The sequence below is a fragment of the Pristis pectinata genome, chromosome 25, assembly GCF_009764475.1.
Source record: "Pristis pectinata isolate sPriPec2 chromosome 25, sPriPec2.1.pri, whole genome shotgun sequence".
Taxonomy (NCBI): domain Eukaryota; kingdom Metazoa; phylum Chordata; class Chondrichthyes; order Rhinopristiformes; family Pristidae; genus Pristis; species Pristis pectinata.
In genome coordinates this window covers 23,272,795-23,295,567 of record NC_067429.1, presented here as the reverse complement: position 1 = coordinate 23,295,567, position 22,773 = coordinate 23,272,795, and positions in this window count along the sequence as shown.

The following is a 22,773-nucleotide window of genomic DNA, read 5'->3' as shown; positions in this document are numbered from 1 at the left end:
GGTCTCAGTGGGTTGAATGATCTTTGACCTCTCTATGAGTGTGTTCCAAAACCTGATCCAGTGAAGATTGTGGAAGAAATGACACAAGATTTTATCAATTGACTCAAGAAGTGGCACCTTCCTCAAGTCAAAAGATGGATGCAATACTAATGGCATGTTCCTGTGAGTAGGTTAAATGTGTAAATAATGTGCATTTTTGAATCACCTTTTCCTTACAAAGATGGGGAAAGCAGTGCAGTGTGTGTTGTGAACGATGTATGTATATAGCCCACGCAGTTATGTGCAGTGTGATTAGTGAACAGACCCAGATGCACATGTTCTATTGGCTCTCCATGCCTCTTCAATTTTCTCTATATACTCCTAAATTGCTAAGGAACACATGCACAGGCACAAATTTTGCGAGCAAAGAAGCAGGTGCCGTTCATCAAACTTCCAGCCCATTATCTGAGTTGCAAAAGGAGAAAAGTCATTTGGTGAGAAAGCTAAGGAAAGTTCACATGCTTAAAATATGGCCCAAGTCGAGCACTCAGGGAACAAATATAAAGGTTACATAATTTTGGGTGCTGCAGCCTGTAAATTGATGGAAAAAATTGGAAGCATTTAGCAATAGTAATTGAAATTCAGTGCTGCATATCATGATGTAACCTAGAGCAGTGAAACTGATGCCAGGATTTACAGTGTTAGAAGTGTCAACAGTAAATTAGAGGAAAATGTATGCTTTTAAAAATATCCAACGGAATTAGAAGTGCTACAGGGTTAACTCACAGGAAGTGCACCATCGGTAAAAATATTCCAGGACAACTTATGTCAGATTGTAGTTAATTAAAGTGATTGATCTGCTAATGTCTCAACCTTTATTGACTTTATAAAAATCATTCAACATCCGTATACTTTAATGAATTCAGTAAGATTTTGAAAGAAAGCAGATGAAAACATGCCAAATGTATCTAAATGCAAATGAAAAAAATATACGCTCTGACCCAATAATTGCTCCAGCCATGTTGAGGTCAGGTTTGTTTCATTTGCTGAATATACATATGGAATAGTTTACCTGTGAATATTAATGGCAGAGGAGTCCTTTTGATTTTTGTTAGACTGCAACAGCAAACTTTAAAAAAATTTCCAAAACACAACATCCTTTTCCAGTCTGCGATTCTGAGATAGAGCATTGAGTCCTGTACTGAACAAAAGCCTGGTGTCTATCTTCAGAGTAGCTTCATGTTGATGCCTATGTCATGGACTCATAGAAGTATAGTGCACAGAAGGAGAATTATACTTCACATGAACTCATCTTGTCTATTCTTTGGTGACTTTAGTATTTACAAAATATTATCGAGCCAGTGAATATTATGAATACGTTGATTCTCTCACTTAATTCATATAAGTATTATGGGATTCAATACTAGTCTCTGAAGTGCCATTCGTCTTACACACATTTGCAGAGATTATTCTTTGTCATTTGTCCTGTTCTTTTTGAGAAGCCGTTGATGTACATTTCTGGTAACCTCTTGAGGAGGACTCTTGAAGACTGGTTTCAGAATCTTCAGGTGTTTTGCAATAAAAACAAAAAATATGTAACCTTCAATAGGTCAGGCAGCATCTGTGGACAGAGAGAGAAAGTTACCTTTTCCAGTCAATGACCTCTCATTAGAATTGGAGAAAGGCTGAAGTGAAATAGATTTTTAAGTCATTACAGAGGTGGGGATAGAGGGAGAGGAGGGAAGAACAAAAGAGAAGCTCTATAATTCAGCAGAAAATTAAATGGCTAAAGGGTGATAGTGTAAGACATTGGTAATGAAACAAAATTTAATCAAGAGATGAAAATGAAAATAACAGAAATATCAGCAACACATCCTGCCCGAAAAAATTGAAACAGTGGTTATGATTTGAAAATTAACTAACAATGTTAAGCCTAGAAGCTTCCAAAATACCTAATATAGACTATTATGAACTACCGTTCTGTGCTATACTGTGCACTCTGGTTTATGCGGTTTGGATTGGTTGTATGGTCCCTGGCTGGGTTGTGTGGGTCTGAGATGGGTTATGTGGGTCTTAGATGGGTGTGTGGGTCTAAGCTGGTTGTGTGGGTCTGAGCTAGGTTGAGTGGGTCTGAGCTGGGTTGTGTGGTTCTGAGATGGGGTGTGTGGTTCTGAGATGGGGTGTGTGGTTCTGAGATGGGGTGCATGGGTCTGAGCTGGTTGTGTGGGTCTGAACTGGTTGTGTGGTTCTGAGATGGGGTGTGTGGGTCTGAGCTGGTTGTGTGGGTCTGAGATGGGGTGTGTGCGTCTGAGCTGGGTTGTGTGGGTCTGAGATGGGTTGTGTGGTTTCTGAGCTTGGTTGTATGGTTCTGAGATGGGATGTGTAGGGTCTGAGGCTGGCATAAATACATCATTTTGTTACCTCTTCTGTGGTGGGTCAGACACCTTTTTGGTGGGTGTGTGGTTCTGGGCCTGGATTGTGTAGTTCTGAGGGCGGGTTGTCTGATTAGAGTTGAGTTGAATAGCTCTGGGCTGCATTGCTTGTTTCTGAATGGGCTCTGAACGGGTTCTTGGTCTAAATATTCATTCAAATAACTCCAAGAAAAATGGAATTAAAAATGTTCAAAGACTCTGTTTCCACCTATTTTCGGGAAGAGAGTTCTGAAGACTCACAACCCTGACTTTGACTTTGTTTTATTCACTTCTGTGATCTGGGTGTCAATGATCAGGCCAGCTTTTATTGCGCATCCTTAACTGCCCTTGAGAAGATGGTTGTGAGCCACCTTCTGGAAGCACAATAGTCCTTCTGGTGAAGGTAGTTCTATGGTGCTGCTGAGGAGGGAGTTCCCAGTGACGATGAAGGGACCAGTGATATATTTCAAAGTCAGGACAGAGTTCAACTTGGAGGGGGACTCTACAGGTATACAACTGGCTGATGTCCTAATTTAACGTCGACTGATATCACAAGATTCCATTCATTGAAACTATTTGAAAATCAGCCCATTTGTTCCAGGTGCATTTCCTGCAGGTAAAGACACCTACACTGATGAATAGATTGGGCCATTGGGGAAACCTGATATAAGTTATAAGATTATGAGAGGCACAGATAGAGTAGACAGGCAGTATCTTTTTCCCAGGGTTGAAATGTCTAATACTAGAGGGCATGCGCTTAAGGTGAGAGGGGGTAAGTCCAAAGGACATTTGCGGGGCAAGTTTTTTTACACAGAGAGTGGTGTGTGCTTGGAACGCCCTGCCAGGAGTGGTGGTGGAGGCAAATACAATAGAGGCATTTAAGAGGATCTTAGATAGGCACATGAGGAGTCTATTGGCGCTCGATGGACTAGGTCACAACTTGGGCTTTGTTCCAATTATTTTTTAATCATCTATTTACCACTGTTTAATAAGTCTTTTACAATACTGGCACGTTTAATTTTGATTTTTTAACTGTTGAAATGAACATCAGATCTAAAGCGTCAGCTAATGGTAAATGTAATGGAGACCAACCTACCTTTGGAAAGCTACTTCTAATCTGGAAAGAATGTTCAACCGGAGCTTTGCCAAATTGAAGTCCATTTTAAAGGACTTTGAAGACAGACAAAATACACTTATCTAGAAAACACCAAACAAAAGCAACTAATTGCTGAACTCGACCGAGCTGGTAAAGAGAGAGATGCCAAACTCCACTCACTTGAAAAAGCCTTAATTATGACCAAGCAAAACCTGGAAAGAAACAACAGAGGATCATCGACCTGGAAGGATGCAGCAGGAGGAAAAATTTAAGAATCATCCGTTTTCCAGAGAACACCGAGACTGGTAACCCTACGGAATTCTTTTCTAAACTTCTGGTCAATGTGTTTGGTTCCGAAATGTTCCTGTTCAGCCCATTCTCAATAGAGCTCACAGAGCAATAAGATCCAAAACCTACTCCGGACCAAAAACCTTGGCCAGTAATATTGAGATTTCATTATGTCAACAATCAAGGAACTCTTGATTTGTACCGCTTGTGGACGTGGAATGATTCAATTTAAACAATGGAAGTTTCGAATAGTTGAAGATTACACCCCAGAAGTTATGAAAGAAAGGCTGACCTACAAAACCAATTATGGCTCGTCTCTATCAAAGCAATTATCATCCTGCATTATTATTCCAGCAAGGTTGAGAATTACCCTACCTGATAAATCTCGCAAATGGTTTAAATCCGTCCAAGAGGCTGAAGAATTTCTTATGAACTAGCTTTTAATTTTAGAAGCTAAGAAATGCGGAAGAGACACAATGTTTTCCTTTGATTTACTACCTACTTGCTTTATTATCCAATTAATTTTTAGATTTAAACCTTTCCTTTTCCTTCTTTTAATATTTTTAATGTTTTGTTTTAATAATAATTAAGAATTTTAACAAAATGACTGATCGTTTGCTTTCTTTTTGAATAACTATTAAATTGTATCTTTTAAATGTTGACTGTTAACGCCCTTTAGCTCTGTTTCATTCTCACAACTATGGTTGTTAGTTCGATTTGTTTTGACTATGTTGACAGCCTTTAGACTAAACATGGGTGGTTTATATATTTTTTTTAAACTTGGACTACTGCTACCAATAGAACTGGGGTTAGTTTCAATTAGAGGGTAGCTTTCTGGCTGCCTATTGGCCAGTTTCAGGCTGTTGGGGAGGGGGGTGGGGCTGTTTTTAGGTTTATTTCTTCTGACTAAACTACAAATTTTTCTAAATTGTCGTCATATCCGCTTCCTCTTTTCAACTTTTTTTTTACTTCTTCCTGCTGATGAGACTCGTGTATAGCAAGATTAACCCTTTACATACCATATGTTTTTTAATCTGTTAAAATGGATAAGACTATTAATTTTATTTCATGGAATGTTAAAGGCTGAAACAATCCGGTCAAGCGCTAGAAGATCTTTAAAGTTTTTCACAGATTAAATGCTCAGATCATTTTTACTGAGGAGGCTCATATCAGGAAGAAAGTAAATCAACGTTTTTTTTATGATTTTGGAGGGGTCAACAGTTCATTCAAATTCACAAGCAAAGGTGAAAGGAGTTTCTATTTTTATAGACTCCTCAATTTTGTTTGTCCATCATGAGACAATATCAGACCCAAATGGTAGATTTTTATTGATTACTGGTCTACTTCGTAATAAAAAAGTTGTTACGGTTAATGTTTATGCACCCAACGTAGATCACCCTGAATTTTTTAAACATCTGTTTGCATTTTTCCTAATTTAAATGAATACACTTTGATTATGGGTGGAGATTTCAACTGCTAGTTTAAACCCTTCGATGGATAGATCTGTGTCAATTCTGCACTTCCAAACAAATCCGCCGTCTTTATTAACTCCTTTTTAGTTGAATCTGGAATTTTAGATGTTTGGAGATTTCTACACCCATATGATAAAGAATTCTCATTCTTTTCTCATGTCTACCATAATTACTCGAGGATTGATTATTTTTTTATTGATGCTAGACTAGTTCCACTTACTACGGACTGTAAATATGATGTAATTGCCATTTCTGATCATGCACCATTGAAATTATCAATTAAATTAGCAGATGTATCCTTCGATGTCAGACAATGGCGATTTAACCTTTCTCTATTACAAGACTTAGATTTCATCCAGTTTATTAAAGAACAGATCTCATTTTTCTTTTTAACCAATTTTACTGAAGAAATCTCCAGTGGGATAACATGGGATACTTTTAGAGGCATATATCCGTGGTCAAATTATTTCATATTCTGCTGGATTGAAAAAAACGATAGACACATGAGTATGCAGATAATGTAGGGATATGGACATTGTCTAGGCAGAAGGGACGAGTTTAGTTAGGCTTTTGATTATGTTTAATTAGTTCAGCACAACATTCGTGGGCGAAGGGCCTTTTCCTGTGCTGTACTGTTCTGTGTTCTATGATACAATGAATTCATTACCACAAATCTCAAAGATGCTGAACTTCCCCTGGTGACTGGGGCTCACCTGGTCGAATATCCATCAGCTCCAGCACTCTCTTCTCTGGATGCACCAAAGGCTCTCCGTTGAGTCTGTAGTGCCAACTGTCTGCTCCTAGGCACCTTCACTTGTAATAGGTAAGAACTGCAACAGGAAATTAAGTAGACCTGAATCTGTAGCCTTTTTGAATGGGTGTGGACTAGATACGAAGTGCATGGAGAATCTTGGTAATCTTTATCAGTGTGTGTGTTTGATAACATGAGTAGAACAAGATGGGGTACAGCACCAATCGAGCCCCTTCCAACTCTGCATTACACCCCTCTGCCCACCAAGCTTTGCGCTGTGCAAGCAAACACAACTGTCCCATCACCACCACCCCTCCACCCACCACTCCAGCTGTGTGTTCCTGACCCTCGGTCACATGCTCTGTGATTCCCAGCCTGGCACAGCCACCTTTGTTGGAAGAGTTGGTGCAGTAATTGGGGCAGGGCCTGAGACCTCATAGTTAGCAGCAGGTCCATGATCAAAAAACAGAGCACAGCTTGAGTGAGTGGAAGGGAGACATGGAGAGGGAATGATGGACAAAGAGAGACGCACAGGGAGAAAGGGAGAGAGGGTATAAGGCACACAGTGAGGGAGTGAGACACACGAAGAAGAGCAGGGAGAGAAGGAGAGATGAAGGCGGAATTACAGAATGGAAAATGCGAGAAGCAGAGGGACGGGAGAGAGAAGGGAGGCAGAAGCAGCTCCTATATGAGTGAACAAGAGAGTATATTGTGTTAGCAGAATGTGAATGGAGGTGTAGTGAAGAAGTCTTAGGTTGTGAACACTCACTTTGGACCAATCTTATGAGGTCATGATATTCTTTGCACTACTATTTCACACTGTGAGAAATGTTGCTGTGACTGGAGACCTTCCTGGATATCTCCTGCTGCCTTCTGGTAGTTCTGGAGGGTCCCTTGAACAGAGGACGGTGGACTATTGAACAGAAGATGGTGGACTATTTCACCTCCGCAGGTGAAATAGCCTACCATCTTCTTTCTCCAGGTCCATCTCACTAATGTGAGAGCACAATCCCTGCCCCCTCCAAGTATTCGGCACCCTCCAAAACTGGAAGAGTGGAAATGTGCGTACGTATGTTAAAGAGCTGGCTGATGAGTTTCAGCGAATGACTAATTGTTGACAGGGGGTGAGAAACTGAACAGAACTTTTCAGTAACACGGACTATTTCTGAAACCATGTGGTGTCACACAAGAGAGCCCAAGAACCATGCTATATTATATCACAATCTTTTAAAAGTTTCTTCGTGTCTGAGAGACTTGAAATTTCATTTCAACATAAAACAACTGAGCAATTTCCAGGCACAAATTTTAGAAATGTTATTGAGAGTGTTAACTTTGTTGCCATTTCGTGTTTCCTTTCTGATCACTACCAATCGCGCCAGTCCCTCTGCAAGTGAAAGACACAGATCTTCACTGATATTGGAAAGTCTAAAGGAGCTAAACCAGGAAGGCAAATCCTAAAGGTACACAGCAGGCTCATAAGCATCTGGAAGGAAATTAAATAGGTTAATGTTCCTAGTTCAGATCATTTGTCAGAAGTAACAAAAGTGCTCTCCCAAAAATATTAATCTGTCTCTTCTGCTTTCAGATGCTGTCAGCCCTGCTGTGCGTTTTCAGCATTTTCCTTTCATGTGTCAAATTTCCAGCATTTTTAGTCTTTTTTCTTTTGTAAATCAAAGAGAGGGAGCTAAGTAGGTTCTAACTTGGATATTAAAAGGCTATAAATTGTAGAAGGAACTGAAGACTGACATTGATGAGATGTTCCATATTTTGGAGGTACTGTTAAAATTTATTTGATGTTGAGTTGCTGTATCAGCAGTGTGTACAATGAAACAAACAAAAATGCAATGTGGTTTACCCAGGCCAGGAGGTGGGAGCCTCCTGAATAAATTACAGAGAAATATTTGGTCATACATAATTTCTTGCAGCATTAAATGAATAGACTCTGACTTGCCTCAAGGAACAAATGGAAGTTAGGGACTGTTAGGGACTATTTCTTGTCTTAAGTGGAGTGTGGCACATGCAAGTGTTGCTTGGTGGGCCACTGCAACTGTGATGCTTTGCCATCCTTTTGCAGTGACCCACATGTTACAATGCTAGTACCTGATCAGTCTCTTTATATCTTTGAGGATGGTTGACATCTGTGAACAAATGGGGAGAGGGAATAGAAATTTGCCCAGTCAATCATACGCCCAGTATGAGGCATTTGGTTCAGGAATATATGGAGCTTATAATACCTGTGTTAGTAAAACTAAAGGTAGTGCACATCTTATGCATTGTCATATTTTCAAGTTAATTTTGCAAACTTCCTGACACATTTTAATGGACTTTCCTATTGGCTTTGCTCTGCTCTGTTTGGTACCTCAATCAGGTGGCCATCCTTCGAGCCTATATGTGTGGGTAAGGCTTTCTACACAGGTGAATGGTAATGGAATGGGATCTTTGATTCAGCTGACATTTGCACTTTCCAATGTGTTGGCAAAAAAATCTGTACACTTCTGATTTTTGCTTTGTGGTATTATGTATAAGATGAGATATCTTTATTAGTCACATGTACACCGAAACACACAGTGAAATGCATCTTTTGCGTAGAGTGTTCTGGGGACAGCCCGCAAGTGTCGCCACGCTTCCGGTGCCAACATAGCATTCCCACAACTTCCTAAGCCGTACATCTTTGGAATGTGGGAGGAAACTGGAGCACCTGGAGGAAACCCACGCAGACACAGGGAGAACGTACAAACTCCTTACAGACAGCGGCTGGAATTGAACCCAGGTCACTGGTGCTGTAAGGCGTTACGCTAACCGCTACACTACCGTGCACACTTAAAATGCCTACCTAAAAATAAGCCCACCTACTATATGTTTGTACAAATATGCAGAATTGTTGGACCAGTAAACAACTGCTCCTTTAAGCCTGTCCAAACCATGATGGCCACACCATCATGACTGGCACTTCTTCCTTCCCTGCTACCTCTCGGCCAACCCCTCAGCTGTGTATAGATAGAGTCAGAGAGAGTCTCTGCTCAGAAACAGGCCATTCAGCCCACCAAGTCCATACAACCATATACAACCCTTTCACACTAATCCTCCCTTAATCTTATTTTTATTCTCCCCACGTTCTCCAACTCCCCCAGATTCTACCACACACCAACACACTGGGGTCAATTTACGGTGGTCAATTAGCCAACCAACCTGCATGTCTTTGTGGGAGGAAACCGGAGCACCCGGAGGAAACCCACAGTCACAGAGAGAATGTGCAAACTCTACATAGGCAGCAATTGAGGTCAGGATTGAACCCGGGTCTCTGGTGATGTGAGGCAGCAGCTCTACCAGCTACACCACCATGCTGCCCCAAGTATTTAGCAGTTGGTTTGCCCCTTGGATTTCAGCGGTATGTTTTCAAACCAATTTGGATGGTTTAATAAATATGTTTTATAACTCCATTCTGTCACTGCTGCTTTGCCATCATTTTGCTCCCTTCAAGTTTGCATCATGTGAAAAATGTGATAAATGAATTAGTGTCAACCTTGCCTCAGGATCACCACCTTGCTGAATGACTGTGGGGTCAAATCCCATTCTAGGAACTTGGTTTATTCTTTGGGCGGAGTTTGTCAGTTGCTTGTTCATTCACAAAATGGCCATAAAGATATCTGAGTCCCACCTCCTTTTAAAGAAACCAGTAAGTTGCTTGGCCAAAGTATTATCAATGCAATTAGGGGTAGAGGCTTCCTAACTAGCAGCAAATCATGGGTGGAAAAAGAGACAAGAGAAGCCCAGAGCAGCATGGACCCAGGTTATTGTTTGCAGCCAGGAAACTCTTGTTGCACCAGTAACCTTTGGCTCTACCACTGGTGAATCGAGGCTGGACATTCTGTCCTAAGATGGACAGAACTGCTAAATATTTGGTGTAGTACTTAAAACCCCATTTTACATATTGAAAAAACCCTTCACCTTGAAACATATTAAGAGAGAGACGTGCATAACCTTTCCAACACTAGGTTTTTCTGATATTGGAAAAATATTCATTTTTAACAGGACAGTGAACCAATCAAGATCAAACAGAATAGTTGCCATCCATTAATACCAAGTCTGATTTTATAATTGATTCTCTCCAAACTTAAAAGCAAATAATCCAAGCTGCTGCATCCATGCAAAGTAAGTGTTGCATTGCCAAGAGTCCAGTAATTCAGAAGAGACCTTAAGCTCATGACCCCTTCAGCACTCTTCCATCAATGTATAAGATCCCTGCCATTACTCAAGGGACAGATAAGTTTGCCCAGTACTGTAGCTAACACTTACGGCTTTATAAACATCATGAAAATTAGCTTAATAACTTGTCTGTTTTTTGTGAGATTTGCTGTTACATTTACCTACAAAACAACTACGGCTATATCTCAAAATATTCACTGATGTGAAAGACCTTGGGACTATAACTGACTCAATAACAGACGTAGAAATAGGAGCAGTCCATTCAGACCCCTGTGCCTGCTTCACAGTTCAATCTGATCACATCTGATCTTTTCCACAACATCACTTTCCTGCACTAATTCCATATCCTTTCATTCCCTTAATATCCAAAAACCTATCGACCTCTGCCTTGAATATTCAGGCAAATGACACTCCAAACTCCTCTTGGGTAGAGAATGCCAAAGATTCACTGCCCTCTGGTTGAAGAAATTTCTTCTTATCTCTGTCCTGAATGGCTGACACCTTATTTTAAGACGGTGACCTCCGGTTCTAGATACCCCAGCCAGGGGAAATATTTCTGTATCTATCCTGTTAAGCCATGGAAGAACATTGCAATTTTCAATGAGATTATCTCTCATCCTAATCACAGGATAGTTTTGGCTAAATCTGCTTAACCTGTCCTCATACAACAAACCTGTAATCCCAGGAATCAACATGGTGAAATTTGGCTGTGGTCCCTCTATCACAAGTATATCCATCCTTAGATAGGAATACCAGAACTGTACACAATGCTCCAGACATAGTCTCGCCAGGGGCCTGCATAACGGAAACAAGACATCTCTACTATCCTTCTTAATCCTATTGCAGTAAAAGTCAACACATCAATTGCCTTCTTAATTGCTTACTTTACCTGCATGTTAACATTCATGTACAGGGACCTCCAAGCTCCTCCTAGCACCTGTACCTATATGAAATATCTTCCATTTTTCCATCTTTTCTACCAATGTACACAATCCCATTTTTTTCTATACTATGTTCTATCCGCCATGTCCTTGCAAATTCACTTAAACTGTCAATATATCCCTGAAGCCTCCCTGCATCTTCTTTACAGCCTACGCTGATGCCCAGCTTTGTATCATCATCAAACTTGGTTTACTGCCCTTTATCCATTCATCCAAATCACTGTCATGGACTGTCAATAGCTCAAGTCCTAGCACCAATCCTTGCAACTTGCCATTCCCGACAAACCCAAAAGTGACCCTTTTACTCCTACTCTCTATGATCTGCCCACTAATCCACAATTTATGTCAATGTTATTTCACACCAACTTTTCACTAATAGTAATTTCTTTGAACTCTTCATTCACTCTAGACCTGTACCTGTACTCTTTCTGAGAAGATTCCGGTGCCATCTTCCATGAATTCAAATAAAAGAAATTTGTTTAATTTCTCTGCCATTTCCTTATTCTCCAATATAATTTTTCCTGTCTCTGTTTATACAACAATAGATTTAGCCAATCTTTTCCTTCTATAAAAGCTTTTAGAGTCTGTTATTGCATTACTCACTAGACCATTTTTGTACTCTGTTTTCCCTTTCCTTACCAATGCCCCGATCCTCCTTGACTCAATATAGAAATTTTCCCAAACCTCAGGCAAAATCTTTTGGCAACTTTATAAGTCTGTTCCTTTGATCTAATATTATATTTAGGTTCTCTTGTTAGCCACAGCTGAATCACTTCCCCTGGTGTTTTTTTTGTGCCGCACAGGGATATAAATGACTTGTAATCTGTGTTTCAATTCTTTAAATGTTAGCCATCACTGGCCTACAGTTATATCTTTTAATGTAATTTCCAGTCTCAAACAGCCAACTCACACTTCGTTCCATGAAAGTTTGGCTTAGAGCTATATAGAGTTGTACAGTGCGGAAAACAGGTCCTTCAGCCCAGCTCGTCCATGCCGACCAAATTGTCTAACTGAGCTAGTCCCATTTGCCTGCATTTGGCCCATATCCCTCTAAATCTTCATTATCCTCATACCTGTCCAAATGTCTTTTAAATGTTATAATTGTACCCACCTCTACCATTTCCTCTGGCAGCTCTTTCCATATACGCACCACCCTCTGAGTGAAAAAGTTGCCCCTTAGGTTGCTTTTAAATCTTTCCTCTCTCACTTTAGACCTTTGCCCTCTAGTTTTGGACTGCCCTGCCCTGGCTATTCACCTTATCTATGCCCCTCATGATTTTATATACCTCTATAAGGTCACCCCTCAACCTCCTATGCTCCAGGGAAAAAAGTCCCATACCATCCAGTCTCTTCTTATAACTTAAACCCTCTAGTCTGAGTAACATTCTTGTAAATCCTTTTTGCCCCCTTTGCAATGTAATGACATCCTTCCTGTAGCAGGCCAACCAGAACTGTATGCAGTACTCCAAATGTGGCCTTACCAGTGACTTGTAGAGCTGTAACATGACGTTCCAACTCACGTACTCAATGTCCTGACTGATGAAGGCAAGCACGCCAAATGCCTTCTTCACCACCCTGCCTACATGTGTCACCACTTTCAAGGAACTATGTACCTACACACCTAGGTCTCTCTGCTTTACGATACACTCCAGGGCCCCCACCATTTACTGTGTAAGTTCTGCCCTGGTTTGTCTTACCAAAATGCAACACCTTGCAGTTATCTGAATTAAACTCCACCTGCCTTTCCTTAGCCCGCTGGCCCAGTTGATCAAAATTCCATTGTAATTTTATACAACGTTCTTCACTGTCCACTATACCACCAATTTTATTGTCATCTGCATTCTTACTAACCATGCCACATACATTCTCATCCAAATTGTTACTATAAATGATGAACAACAGTGGACCCAGCACCAATCCCTACGGCACTCTGCTGGTCAAGTGCCTCCGGTCTGAAAATCAGCCTTCTACCACCACCCTCTGTCTCCTAACTTCTTCACAGTTAAAATCCTAGTTTCAGATTGTGTTATATCACTTTTAATTTTTGTATAAATTTCCATCACTGTTCCCTAAATGGACCTTTCTCATGGACACAATACCAGAGCTAAGATAGTGCTCCCCTATTGTTTCCTTAATAACCTGCTCTAAATAAAATTCTCTTCTATATTCCATAAATTTATTCTCCACACTGTTACTGTGAATGTGATTTGCCCATTCTATATGTAAATCAAAGTCCCTCATGACTATTGCATTACCTCAATACATGCACCTCTAACGTCTTGAATTATACTATATCTGGCATTGCAACTACTGTTTGGAGGCCAATATACAACTCACAACAATGCTTTACTGCACCTTGCTATTTCTCAGTTCCAAACTGATTCTGCTTCTTAATTTTCCAGACTGAGATCTTTCCTCTCTACTGCTTTTGGCCCATTGTTTTGATGATCTGAAAGATGAAATATAAATGCAACTACTCCCTTTTGTTACTGCTTATAATTTCATCTGCCAAACATAAGGCATCGATTTTCAATGAAAACCAATGTTCATGATATCTGCCGATTAATTATTTCAGGAATTTAGATTCTACCGTAAGGGTTAAAATGGGCTCAGGGGATTATGAGCCTGATTAATCTACCCCCAATAAACTGCAATTCAGAAGTATACCCGCTTTACACTGCCTGTGCATCCCAATTATTTCAACATTTAGTCAGCCCTAGCCATTCTGCTGATTCACTGGATGCATCAATATCATGACAGTTTGGAGTGCCCGAAGCCAGCCAGCACCTCTCATGTAGAAGGCACATTGTGGCTGGGGCAGTTGCTAGCAATTGTTCTGCAAGTGAATCTGACCAGAAAACCATGGAAGAATTGAGGTTTGGAATTGAGGTTTTCAGATGCTGCACTAGAGGTCTTGTCAGAGGAGGTGTGATGTCCAGGTTCCTTTCTTTACAGGGAGCAGAGACACACTCAGAAGGCTATACTAGGAATTAACCCACAAGGACTGGATGTATTGCAGCAAATATTTCAATGAACTTAAGGGTTGTGGATCCATCTTAATATCCTGCTAACTACATCATCCGTCTCAGAGACTGCTCAATTCACCATATTCCCATCTCTTGCCTACCAACAAGCTCTGTCAGTCAGCACCCACTCCTAACATTCTTGTTCACCACTGCACACCCACACCCCCACCTAGGACTGCTGTCATGGAAATTCAGATTAATACTAACATGGCTAGATTAAAATGTGCAAAGGCCTCAAAGGAGCTGTCCTCCAAAAGATTCCTAGGATTGAAAACAGAAGATGCTGGAAACACTCAGCACGTCAGGCAACATCTGTTCAAAGAGAAACAGCTGATGTTTCAGATCTGGGACCCTTCATCACCATTTTCTATTTTTATTTCAAATTTCCAGTATCTGCATTTTCTTGAGGTTCCTCGGATTGCTGGGGTTTTGTCTCATGGAATGGCAGTGGCTCCTTGGAGCACAAACCTACTGTTTCCTCTCACGATATCTCCCCTCTCCCTCTCTCAAGGACTAACAAAGCTTTCTCTGTTGCCTGTCAACCAGCCAGTCTCAGAAGCTGAGGCTCATGCCCAGTCCAGTATACAACAGTCCAGAACTCTTTGAGTTGGGGCATCTAGTGGGGACAGCCCTTCCCAACATTGATCAGGTAAACAGCTAAGGAGTACGAGTAACAAGAGAAGGAAAGCAAAACAATAAGGGAAGAGGTGACCAGCAGAGGCATTTCTCCCTGGCCTGCCCATGAAGACATCACTTTTGTGATCTCAGTAATCACTACCACACTTCTCCATTCACCAGTTCTGCTAGTATCACTGGGCTACTCTGGAGCCTTCCTGTCAGTGGAAGCACTGTTTCAGCTTGCCAAGGGTCTGATCGACCACATTTGGCATGAGAGCATAAGATAAGATAAGATAAGATAAGATAAGATAAGATAAGATAAGATAAGATAAGATAAGATACCTTTATTAGTCACATGTACATCGAAACACACAGTGAAATGCATCTTTTGCGTAGTGTGTTCTGGGGGCAGCCCGCAAGTGTCACCACACTTCTGGTGCCAACATAGCATGCCCACGACTTCCTAACCCGTATGTCTTTGGAACATGGGAGGAAACCGGAGCACCCGGAGGAAACCCACGCAGACACAGAGAGAATGTACTAACTCCTTACAGACAGTGGCCGGAATTGAACCCTGTTGCTAGCGCTGTAATAGTGTTACGCTAACCGCTACACTACCGTGCCTGCCCTACACTACCGTGCCTACCGTGCATGGTTCTCAGTGAACAAATTCCTATGTCTCGTACTTGTGTTGTGCGCCGAAGTCATCAGCCACATCGCCCTTGTCACCAATTGGCCGCCCTTTGGTTAACTATGGTGACTCTAATCTGGCTGACAATGGGCTGCTGTAGATGCTGGATACCAAGCTCTGACCACCATGATTCAGTGTCTTTGGTCACTGCTTGTTGAGAGATTCAAATCACTTTCAATTCCAGTACATGTCAGAGTGGGCATCCCATTCCCACAGAGCAATGTGTGTACAGCCAATGGTATCCTCTTCCACGGAAAGCCTGCTATTCCTTTTAAAGCAGTGTGCTCTCTCCCCCTGCTGGTCATCAGCAAGAGAAAATGAAACATCTTTGGCTGTTTTGGAACAGAGAATCTTACAGACTCAGGGGCTGAAAAATGAACTGCAAGTATGTCCAGCTTCAGCTTGGAAAGGAGTTTAACGCCCCAGTAACCTTGTCATGCAATGGTCGGGCAATTCTTTGATCTGAGATTACAGAGGTGTGTGCAGCAAGTGGCAATTCTCACACATTGTAACTTGCTGGGACTGAGCTAGGGGAGTTCTTCATCCAACCCACTACTCCTGCTCTTCCTATCATCTTGTTTTGCTCTGTGCTCATTCTCTCAACCATGCTGTATCACGAAGGGATTGCCCACAGGTGCACCTGTATCTGTTTTGTGCCGATCCCTTTTAACAGCACTGGGAGAAATATTCTTTCTATTGCCAAATATATGTTTGGGAGGGATTTAACTGGAGCACTGAGCTTCAAAATGGAAGTATACATGCTGGTTAATGATCTACCTGTTCTATATATTTCCTATGGACACATGCTTCACATGCATTAACACACTCACCAGGATGTCTACTGACAAGATCGACTATATAAATGTATACAAGCACAGTAGACATGATCTTGCATCCCTGAAGGCAACCATGGCACCCCAAATTACATTGTCAATTTCCTGTTGTGTGAAAGTTGACTTTTAATTCTAATGTAAGCTATGGTTCTTTTGAATTCTCACAAATCTTGCAAGAGTGCAGAATTTAGAGAAACTTGAGGGTGCTAAATGTAGTATACAGTGCAGGCAAAGACAGTCAAAGTATAAACAACCTTCCTGTCAGCGTCAATAAATCCAAAACAAGCCTCAAACTCCTGCAGATATATGAAAATTGTAAATTTAACTGTTATTTCCGTTCATGTCCAAGCAGAATGAAATAGTAACAACATATTAGCTGGCTCAGATTTTAAAAATAATATTGAGGCTTTTTTAACAGATGTTTTAAAAAACAAAAATAGTTTTCCTACTTTGCCTCTTGATCACATCATTTCTGTGGATAGGGTTGAATGAATGCCACAGCCATCCTGTACCATTCATACAAGAGTCTAAAGCTGTGGTCTGTTCTCTTGGACATGTGCATGCACACTTCTCTCAGTGCAGCCCTGGCATCAGACGAGAAGCCTTCTGAGTCACTAGTTTGAGCACTTATTGCCAATGGCCATCAGTCAGCCTCAAGAAAGGTTTTCTAAGAATTTGTAAATCAGAAAGTGACACTGCTTGTCTCCTATGCAATGTAATCAAGGCAGGAAGGTTTTTCATACTTTAGCAGAATTTGCCTGCACAACTGTTACATTTAACTTGCTTGGATTTCTCCATCCTGTGCAGCCTTGCAAGATTTGCAAAGAATTCAAAAGAAGTACACATATTAAAAGTCAAATTTACAAACTCTTAGAACAATGTTGCTTGGATGGAGTGTTTCAAGTTATGAGGAGAGAGTGGCTAGGCTGAGTTTGCTTTGCTTGGTGTGGAGGAGGCTAATGGGGGACCTGAGAGATGGATACAAAATTATGAAGGGCAGAGATATGGTAGATATTAGGAAACCTTTCCCCAAAACAGAGGTGTAAAGGACATAGGTTCAGGTAAGGAAGAAGAGATTTAGGGGAGATCCTTGGAAGAATTTTTTTTCATCCAGAGGGTGTTTGGGATTAAAACCATGCTGTCTGAGTGGGTGATAAACATGATGATGCTGGAGGAACTCAGCATGCCAGGCAGCATCCGTGGAGAAAAGCAGGTGGTCAACGATTTAGGTCAGGATCCTTCTTCAGGACTCTGATTCAGATGCTGCCTGGTCTGCTGAGTTCCTCCAGCATCATCGTGTTTTTCATCTAGATTCCAGCATCTGCAGTCCTTTGTTTCTCTGCCTGAGTGGGTGATGGAAATGGGTACGTTCATAATATTTAGAGGTATCTAGACAGGCAATTGAATCGTCAAGGTAGAGAAGGTTATGGACCAAGTGCTGATAAATGGGATTAGTGTGGATAGGTAATTCATGGTTGGTAAAGACGTGGTGGGATGAAGGGCCTGTTTCTGTGCGGTAAGACTCTATGAGTCTGTGATATCAGCCTTTAAATAGGCAAGTAACTCATTCTCTGGCTTCCACCCATGGAGATCCATAACCAGACCTTCAATTCCACATTTCAGTCTGTGGAAATGCACATTACTGCTGCCGGCATCTCCTTACAACAAACATTCTCATGGTGGGTAACAGTCTGAAGCCAATACAGTTTTACAAATGGAAGAATTAGGGATCATTCTTTGAAACTACTTATTCTTCTCGTTAGGTTTTGTAAACTGTGCCTTCTCTGAATCATTGTATTCACTGAAAAATTAATATTAAATTTTTCAAGGATCATCCACAATGATCTTGTATGAGGATGATGTGGTACTGAATATATTGGTAGTGGAAAATATAAAACAGTCATTTTCTCCTTTAATGTTTAATTTTATTTTATTAGTTTATGGCAAAGTACTTTTTCGTAGTGTAATAATGTAACAAAAATTACAATAGGTAATATTATGATATTAATACTTTGAAAATATGTTTTTAATTACGGAAAATGCTGCCTATAATTGGAAAGTGTTTGGACAGGAACCAAATGTCTGTCATATTCACAAACCAGGCACAATATGGAATGTTCACAGCATGTGGCAGTAAGATATATCATTAGTCAGTAGACCACAATAATTTGAAATGTAGGCAATCCCATAATGAGTGCATTAAGGATTGTTTGCATGTCATGTGCCCGTCACACTTAATCAAATCCCTTGGTCTATGTGGAATATTGTAATGTGAAATTCTTAAAATAATAACTTGAATTATAACAACCTGAATATGGGAGGCCGAGATTTGTCAACTTGATAATCCTTTTGAGAACTGAAAGGCACAGACAGCTTTCAAAATATAAACCTCTTTGCTTTCACATGTGGATTTTTAACATTCTGATCTACAAAGTACAATGAGACAAGCGTATCGAACCAAAGAATGTTTATTAATTCAGGGTATTCTTGGAATTACTGAACAAAATGTCTTTTATTACACTTTTTCCATTTGAATGTGGCAATAAGACTTAAGATCTTTGTCCCACATTGTTTACTGACATCAGTGCCTTGCATGCTTTAATTGTCAATATTATCCAGCTTGAACCATCTGAGTCTTCTGTTCCCTTTCTCTTTGCTGAAGCGCATCGCAAGATTAAGTACTAGTCCAAATAATAGCTGACAAGGCATATGCCAGGTGCTCGCCATTCTTTATTTCAAACCACTCATTGTCCTTGGACCACTTTAAAAATGACATCCCATCCCATCAGAGTTCCATGTATAACTAAGAGATTGTAGTGGTTATTTTACTGAACTTCCAATATAGAAACTGAGCTCAAATCACACTGTGACAGTTCTAAAAATCTGACGACTGGCCATGAAGCTCCTGGATTGTTGTGTACTTCCACTTTATTCACTAATGTCCAAAAGAGAAACATTACCAGCTTTACTTGGTGACTTAATCCTACAATGCAGGTAGATCTAAACTGAAGTGACTTAGTAACCTATTCAGTTCTTAAGAGAAGAGGACTCAAGGTGAGCAAGTGCAGGTCTTGCAAATAGCATTTACATCTCAAAAACTAGTACAGGAAAAGAGGTTTTCCAATATATTCACAAAGTTTTGTAATAGTGCAAAATTTGACAGTGTTAGCCTACCCTTTTTCTGAAATCACCAGAGACAATGTCAATTAATTAGTGAATGCTTTTGAAATACAATGAATTGATCATTACACAACCTTCCAACTCTGAACACTCTTTTCACACCTTTATCAATCCCATCAATAGCAATGAGGAAATGATCCTTTTGCTACGGCTAAATAAATTATCTGACTTACAGAAGAGGGAGAGTACAGTTGAGACTGAGCAGAGTCACCAAATGTTGGTGAACCTTCATTCATTATGTATAGGACCGGGAAAAAATTGGGATGCAAACATGTGATTGGTCATAAAATTGGATGCCAACAATTCCAATTTATTTGGAAATACATTTGTACAGTCAACCTTGGATGAAGGGTCATCAATCTGAAAGGTTAACATTGTTTCTCCCTCCACAGATGCTGCCTGACCTGTTGACTAATTCCAGCATCTTCTGCCTTTGTTCCACAGTCAGCTTATCTGGTCCCACTGATGTGGCTACCTTTCCTTCCCTGTTAACATTTCCCATTTATTTCTGTGAAGTAGCTCTGTTCTCTTTGGCTCCAGTTCAGGTTTCCATCAGCACCAATTGCTCAATTGGCAAAAAGTCAGTGAATTTGGATTTCTGGAGCCTAGGGGAAGAAATTAGTCTGAGTTCAATTTTGGATTAAGAGTCCATTCTGTGCAATAGGGTGGCCCAACACTGGGGTCTTGAGCCTCATTTCGATAATCAGGCGAGCTGTCAGCACTTGTTGCCTCCCAAAGCAGCCCACTGTAGTCCACTGCAGCTCACCTGTTTCCAGCTGCTTATCATTCACAGCAGCCTCCAGGTAGGTGCTGAGAGTTAGGAGGAGGGAGCCGCTCACAGCCAGCAGTGACCAGCTGGAGTGCCACAGAACTGGGAGACACACTCTTGTTCCTCCTAGCTGTAGATGAATTTTTAATCAAGACACAGTCACCCATTAGGAAAGAACACAAGAGGACATGCATTTAAGGTGAGAATGGGAAAGTTTAAAGGAGATGTGCGGGGCAGGCTTTTTACACTGAGAGTGGTAGGTGCCTGAAACGGGCTGACAGAGGTATTGGTGAAGGCAGATATGATAGTGGCATTTAAGAGGATCTTAGATAGACACGTGAATATGCAGGGATGGAGGGATACAGATCATGTGCAGACAGAAGTGCTTTAGTATAATTTGGCATTGTTTGGCACAGACAACATGGGCTGAAGAGCCTGTCCCTGTGTTGTACTGTTCTGTGTTCTCTCTGCTCTGTTCTCTTACTGGGTGTCATTCTGAAGAACCTGCTTTCATGTCATAGACTGTTAGGTCACCCCTCATTAACAGATGGTAGATCCTCTCATTGGCATATCTGAGTAGCCACACCTCAGTAGCATATCCAAGGGACTTAGCAGCATTTTATATAGCTCTCCATGCATCTGAAAATTATCCAAGGCCAAAGTGTCATTGGACATTAGCCAGTTTACCTTGCGGTGTTCCATTGTATACTTGGCTCCACTTCCCATTCCAATAAGGGACATAACTAAGGTCAATTTTACCCTGAATCTTCTTAATGAGATTCCCAATCTTCCTGCAGTGTCTTACTACTCAGTTGTTGGGCTATTGTTAATGGGATTCTCTTAGAGTCAAACAGTGTGTGGTTGGTTTTCAAAGGAATGCCAGAGTTTGTCTTACGATTGGAATCAATGCCTTCCTACTTCATTCCATCTGCAGCGCCACTCAGCTGCTATTCCATGGGAATTAACAAATTCAACTTCGTGGGCCCAGCAGGAATTCAGGTTCAAAAGAGGTGCATGCCTGAAAATTGGACTTACATTATTATAACCCTACTTTTACATTCAGATCTCATTTGAGAAGTGGAAGATGTGATTTATTATCACATGGAGAGGTCATTATACACCAGCTACCCCACAGTCTTGGCAGAGCGTGGTCTTGGTCCAGTAGCAAGGAGGTCCACAACAACTGGAGATCAGGCTTTACTGCATGGACTTATCCTATCACACTCTACAACACACAGGTGCCCTCTGAACACACACACACACACACACACACACACACACACACACACACACACACACACACACACACAGAGGCAGCATTCACTTGTATTGCTTGTCTGTACCCTCGTCCTGAGCAACCCCCTTCTCTCAATCCTCTCACACTTTCCCTTCCTTTAGACTCCTGCTTTCTTCTCTTCACTTCTCATAACCCCATTCTTCCCTCCTGCTGTTACGTATGCACGGAGCAAGAATGACAATGGTGCGGTAGGATAAACATCTTTACTGATTCATATTAATCAAAATATCGAAACTGAGCAACTTTCAATTGTAGATCCACGAGGAGGTTTGCAGAGACCTAAAAGTGTGCGGGTCCCCTGAAGTACTGCGCCAAAGGTGAAGTTGCGAATGTCAGAGGGTGTTGTCACTCTGCCAAGCGATTGGCTGGCCTGTGCGCGCATGGGTATAGGTGCGCGCATGCGTACTGCCACATCTGTGCCATCGATCCACTGGACGATCGACCGACCAGCATGTGCGCAGGTGTGCGTATGCGCATTCACCACATTCTCCGTACGGTTCGTCTGTACAGTTCACCTTCTACTGCCACTCAGCCCCTCGCCTTCTCTCTATCTTCCCCTCTCCAACCCCTACTTTCCCACACCACCCTCAATCTTCGCCCTCACACTCCTCGTCATCCACTAAACCATACTCTCTCCCACTCACCCCACCTTCCCATTCAATCCTCCCACCAGCTACCCCCAAACCCACTCTCCAGCCACCAGAAGCAGAATGGCACCCAGATCAGGCCCTTCTTCCACTCCACACATCCCACTGCTGCCCGTCAATGTCACTCTCTGACTGAAGGGCTAGTCTTCCACCTCAGCCCAGCCGCTGTGATGTTGACCTTCACTAGGAGGAGCTGGTTAGGAATTCAGGAGTTATGGAATTATGTGGATATAGCAGGCATTAATTCAAAGAAGAAACCAGTCTTCAGTTACACTTGTTCAAATGTAGTTACAAGCAGTAATCAGTTTTGAAACTAGAGGACAGCTCTGTAAACAAACAGTACTGTTTACAGAGTACTGGCCCACAGCAGGAGGTTGGCTGTTCAAGAGATATGGGTTGCAAACCAATATGACCATGAGATGTTCTCGTATGCATCAGCCAAACATAAAGCAATGGGGCTGTGGTAATTGGCCTACATCAAACCAGGTATATCGAGATATTTGTGTCCCCACAGAGTCAGCCCTCACAACACTAATTTTGGGTGTCTGTGTTTTCTGACCTCTGAAGC